The sequence below is a fragment of the Pipistrellus hanaki genome (genome assembly GCF_964339955.1).
Source record: "Pipistrellus hanaki genome assembly, chromosome: 11".
Taxonomy (NCBI): Eukaryota; Metazoa; Chordata; class Mammalia; order Chiroptera; family Vespertilionidae; genus Pipistrellus; species Pipistrellus hanaki.
The window spans coordinates 68,507,805-68,513,893 of record NC_140513.1 but is presented as its reverse complement, the minus strand read 5'-3'; the positions used below and the strand labels follow the sequence as shown (position 1 = coordinate 68,513,893).

Below are 6,089 nucleotides of genomic sequence, written 5' to 3'. Positions count from 1 at the left end.
CTCCTTTTTCCATGGAAGTAAAATCCAGACCATCGAAGCAATATTTAAAAGCTTAGAGGAGTTTTTGGCAGAGTGCATGCAGTAGGGGCCAGAGAACAAGTATTTAACCCTTAGTGATCTTAAATTACAGTGCTGAAAGTTTTTATGTATTAGTGATATTCTGAAAAACAGTTTCAGAAAATGATTTTATTTATTTTCTATAAAAAATCCAAGCAATGTTGATAATGTTAATTTCTTAATAATTAAGGGCCTTGAACACAGTACTTTTATGTAGTCTTTGAATACCTGTAGTATAAATGGTTAACATGAAGGCCCACGATCCTGTCTCATGTGAGCTTGAAATATCATATTTCAACTTTGCTACTTTATAAAAACTCTTTGTTTGTATTGGTATGAACAAAAACAAGTTTTAAGAAAAGTTTTAAAGTTTAAACTTTAAATTTAACATTATAAAAAGTAGTCATTAATACTTTTAAATGTGGTGCAAAATATAAAGAAAGCCATAATTTTAAATTTTCTTATTTTTTTCATTGTCACAGGTATCACTGTTTTTAGTTAATAGGATTGCTTTATAAATTTAAACTATGAAAAGTGAAAAAATAGTATTGTAGACTAGAAAAAGATAGAAATTTTAATCAAGGGTTAGAGAAAGTAATAGGTAAGATTTAGGCTTACTGGTGGGTTTTATCTGGTGGTACACATTTCAGACTTTTTCTTAAATAATTTCAAATGGAGTTGCTGGTGCAGTGTTGTAAATGCCACTCATCAAAAATCAGTGGTTAAAAATTAGGAATCACATCGCCGGTGATATTTGCAGTTCCGTGTTCTTGCCTGCAATGGATATTAGGATATTAAAGTTATGTGATGATGTACACTGAAGTGTTAGTTAAAAGTAATTGTTTGAGGTAACTGGAACATTAAAAAATTAGAGATAGACTGTTAGATGAGTCACATCTTAAATGATATTTAAAATAATACTGGGGAGTGGGGAGCCTACCATTGTAGATAGTATGAAGTTTTTTTGTGTGGTTTTCCTCAATAGATGTTCATGTCTGTGCATAAGCCCCAAGGGGGAGGTGAATGAGGAAAGCTGTGGGTGGATGTTAAACTGCTGAGTAGAATTTCAGGGCCCAGCAGCTTTAAAGGCAGTTTCCATGTGGTAGAGAACTTTGCCAACATTCTTTCTCTGGGCTGAAATGTAATGGCTTACACTCGAGAACTGTGCTTAGATTATTTGTAACTGTTGTACTAAGCCTGCTTATACTAATTATTGTATATAATTATACAATACTAAGTTTGTGTTGTTTTTACCTTGTAAAATGAATACTAATGTTTTGTAAATATTAGTTTATGAAGATTACATAGTTATAAAAGCATGCTTTTCATTTTAATGTTTTCACAGGAGATAAAACATGTTTTTGAATGAAATAAAATAGAAAACTAAAGCATAGTGTATGATCTTAATTTTATGAGAAGCAAAAATCTTGTTCCAGACTATAGTTAGTTTAGAACCAAGCAATTTCTATTGTAAAAATTAGTTTTAGTTACATATAAAATAACTCAAGTGCCAGTAGTCGGCTTTTAAAAAGTAGGTTTGATTTATAATTTGGGGTTTGATAACAAAATATATTTTTGTTTGCTAAATGAGGGAAACTGTATAAATATTTAATATTAAATTTAAGGTTAAAGAGTCAAGTGATACTTTAAATAACCATATGCCTATCTTTAATGGTTTGCTTTTATTTTTATCATTCTTTGGTGCATTTAGCAATCAAGGTAACATTTCTTTCTCCTTTAGGCTAAAAAATTAGTAAATGTGGATGTGGATAAATATTAAAAAAGGAAAATGAAAGAATACTAATTTATCCTCTTTTTATTCAGAACCGGTCTAAGGTCCTTTTAAATTAAAACTTGGTGAAACTAAAACTTGATATTTATTTTCTTATTTGAATGTGGATTATTTTAAATTTAGTTGTGATATTTTCTGGGTTTGATTAATAAAAGTGGTCAATTTTATGGCTTATAGGGTACAATAAAAATTTTAAAGTCTTTGAAAATATCTATTGAAACATGATAGTGATTTGTTTTCACATTGTGTTGCAGATTTAACAGAATATAAAGAAGTGAATTGGATATGCATTAAGTGTCAGATTTAGGGAATCTTAGAGATTTATAGTTTTACTAATGGTATACACAATTTGATACTTTGTGCTACAAAATATTTGTGGATTATATCTTTCCTTGAAAAGTTATGACCAGGACTACACTTTGGCATTTACTCGTTTAGTAATAGTTTAGGCAGCATCCGTTCTCTGCCAGAACTACAGATGAGAAAAACTCTCCTCAAGCAACTTGTAGTCTGTCAGCCAGCAGGAAAGTCAGCACACAAACCATAGAATGCACAGTGGGACCTGCTACCCAGAAATGTGCAGAGTTCTGCGATAGCTGAGAGGGTGAGGCCTGACTTACGGAGAGAAAATGGATGACGAGTGGGGATGTTGACAGAGGATGATGTTCTAAGAAGGGCAGCATTGCATAGGTGGGGAGAGTAAATGCTTGAGAAAATTTGTTCGTTGTATATGGCTGGAGCTTGGAGGGAGGGAGAGAAGTGGTGAGTGGTGGCACATATTAAGAGATCAGATGAGGGACTAGAAGTCAGATTAAGGAGAGTGTTATACTTTGCTAAGGTATTTGGGCTTTATTCTATAGCAGTGAGAGACTAAAATATATATATATATTTTAGCCAGTGAGTAATACAATCCTATTTTCATTTTAGAAATAACCCACTAATTTTGCATATATGATGAATACGACTACTTTTTTTTATTGTATTGGTTATATATTTAAACTTCAGTGGCTTAAAATAACATGTATTTATTATATCAGAGTTTCTGTGGGTCAGGAGTCCAGGCATGGCTTTGCTTGGTTCTCTACTTCAGGATCTAACCTGAAAGCTGCAATTAAGGTGTTGGCTGGGCTGCACCCTCACTTCAAGAGCTGATTCCAGTAAAGTATTTGCGTGTGAGCCCATGTGGTTGTTGGCTGAAGCTACAGCAGATGTGGAATTAAGAGCATCAAATTTCTTGCTGGATGTTGGCTCAAGGCCACCCTTAGTTCCTTGCCACAACGCCTACTCCATCAGGCCATTCCTAACATGGCAGGTTGCTTCTTCACAGCTAAAAAGGAAGACAGTCTTGCAGCAAGATGGACATGGCATCTTTTTAGCAATCATGCTCACATAATCGCATATATGCCCTCACCTTTGCCATGTTCTGTTGTTTAGAAGCAAGTCAGAGGTCACAGCCACACAGAAATGACTACACAAGGCAAGCTTCCAGAGATATTCAGACTTGTATTGGTAAATAACATATCTCCTTGCTCAGAGTTAGCCAAACAAAGTTTGAGGTCTGAGTTCCCAAGACCATCCTCACTTACACCAAGTATAAGATTAGGGGTTCCCAAAACTACCCTCACATATGATAATTTGACAGAAGCTGGATTTATGGAGCTCACTGAAAGCCATTATAGTTGTAGTTTATATACATAAACTAGAGGCCTGGTGCATGAAATTTGTGCAGGCCAGGCTGGGGGTGTCCCTCAGCCTGGCCTGCACCTTCTCCAATCTGGGATCGCTGAGGGATGTCCGACTGCCGGTTTAGGCCCCCTCTCACAATCTGGGACTGCTGGCTCCTAACCACTCACCTGCCTGATTGCCCCTAACCACTTCTGCCTGCCAGTCTGATCATTTCCTAACAGCTCCTCTGCCAGCCTGATTAACACCGAACTGCTCCCCTGTTGGCCCGATTGCCCACAACTGCCCTCCCCTGCTGGCTTGGTTGCTCCCAACTGTCCTCCCCTGCAGACCTGATCTTGTCCCCAACTACCCTCCCTTTCTGTTCTGGTTGCCCCCAGCTGCCCTTCCCTGCTGGCCTGATCACCCCTAACTGCCTCTTCCTGCCTGATCACCCCTAACTGCCCTCCCCTGTTGGCCTGATCTCACCCCCAACTGCTCGCCCCTGTAGGCCTGATCTTGCCTCACCTGCCCTCCTCTGCTGGCCAATTTGGTTCTGATTGGTCGGTTTCTGATGTCAGTTAGCATCAAAAGCTCCACCTCCTAGGCAGCCATTGGCTCCTCACACTTTACCCAGATTTGGTTCTGATTGGTCGGTTTCTATGCTAGTCAGTGTCTCAGAGCCTGTCAGTGGGGCTTGATCAGAAAGGTGGGTCTGATTAGCAGCCCTGGGCCTGGAGAGAAATGGAGGCATAACTGCTGGCCAGGCCCAGAGAGAAAGAGTGAGGCAAGTGCTGATCAACAGCTTCCACAGAGCTATGCATTAGACTAGGGGTGTCGAACTCAATCAGAGAAGGGGCCAAAATCTAAAATCCAGCCTAAATCGTGGGCCGAATGGTTTACTGAACAGTCATAAACTGACAATGTCATAAACTGACAGCGGAGTGCAGTGATGACAGCGCAGTGCGGGCCACATTGCAAGGCCTGGCGGGCTGGATTTGGCCCGTGGGCCTTGTGTTTGACATATGTGCATTAGACCCTGCCTCTCTCTTCGTGCCTCTCTTTGGACCTGATTTGAAGACCCCTTGCCCAGTCAGTGCTGGGTTGCCATGGCAACCCAGTGCCGACTGCAGGACTGACTTTCAGTTGGTCAAGCCTTCAGTCATGACCAGAGTTTTTATATATTGGGATATCATCCAAGAAGAGAGACATTAGGCATAGTATGGGAGGGTTCCAAAGTGCAGAACTTCCATTATTCTCAGGATGCATTACCCTCCTGGCTTTGATGTGAAACAGCACACTTTGCCAACCAGAGAAGTGCTCCCAAGCCCTTTTCAGAGTTTTATTGGGGCTTTATTACATTGTCATGATCGATTGAGTGTCCATGTGGTTGAACTCAGCATCCAGGTTGACAGATTGCATGACCCAAAGTCCCCATCCTGAATCACCTGATCTTTCAGTCTCTTTCTGACATGGCCAACCCAATATTGGGTATGACTAGCTCACCCTAAGATGTAATGTGATGACCTCAACTCTAAACAAGGTTATTGGTTACCTTCTAAAAGCTAATAGCTAAGCCCAAACCTCTCATGGGTTTACAGTTCTTTACTGTGCAGTTCCCAGAATAAAATATGTTTGAAATTTATTGTTTTCTGTTCTACAAAGAACTATTATATCCTATTAGAAAGCTTTTAGCTTTCTCTGCACCATAGTAAAAGATGGACGTTGTCTAAGACTTAAGAGCAGGCACTTATCCAAAACTGAGCAAGTCTTCTCTGTGGAGCTCTTTTTGGTGCCCCTGTCGCATATGTGGGTTATATTTTTGAAGGTGTGCTGTGGGGCAGTTGGTTCTACCTCCTCATTGTTTCTCAGCAGCAGGCACGTATAGAATAGAATTGAGTTTTGGAAACAAGGGTTTTCTAGGAGTTGTTTGTTTTTGGAGGAGGCTTACCGTGTTTCCCCGAAAATAAGATCTACTTACAGGTTTCCTTCTGAGTGAAATATAAGGCATCCCCCTGAAAATAAGCCCCCCGTTCCCAGGCTAAACATGAGAGTTTTGGTCCACTGATTCTGAAAGAAATGGAGTCACAAGAAATTCACAAGGAAATTCAGGAATTAGATTGTTATGATGATGTTCCAGAAGATGATGACATGATTGTCATTGAATAAATGAGTAAATTCTTGATACTGTAGGATTCACAGTTTGTCTGGTTTGTGTTGACAACTACTGTACTACCATACTGTATACAGGTAATAAATTTCCTTTATTTTCATTTAACAATAAATGTGTACCATATTCTTCTTCATGGAAAAATAAGACATCCCCTGAAAAAAAGAACTAGTGCATCTTTGGGAGCAAAAATTAATATAAGGCACTGTCTTATTTTCTGGGAAACAGGGTAGTTCTACTGACAAAGAACATGTAACTAAAGAGTGGATTGCATTTCAGAAACTACAAGCTTGAAGAATCTTTTCTCTATTTCCTTCATCCTTTAACTTTATTGAATTTAGGAGTCAACTCACATAAGCATTAGTTTTGTTCTATTTTTAACCTTCCCTTCATCTTGGTTAATTCTTT

At 38.8% G+C, this 6,089-nt stretch overlaps 1 protein-coding gene across 3 annotated transcripts in view; it reads left to right on the top strand.

Moving 5' to 3' along the window:
- The window catches only part of CENPP (centromere protein P), a 191,546-nt gene that overhangs the window by 61,672 nt on the left and 123,785 nt on the right, over positions 1-6,089 (top strand). The gene's annotated exons all lie outside the window — the stretch shown is intronic.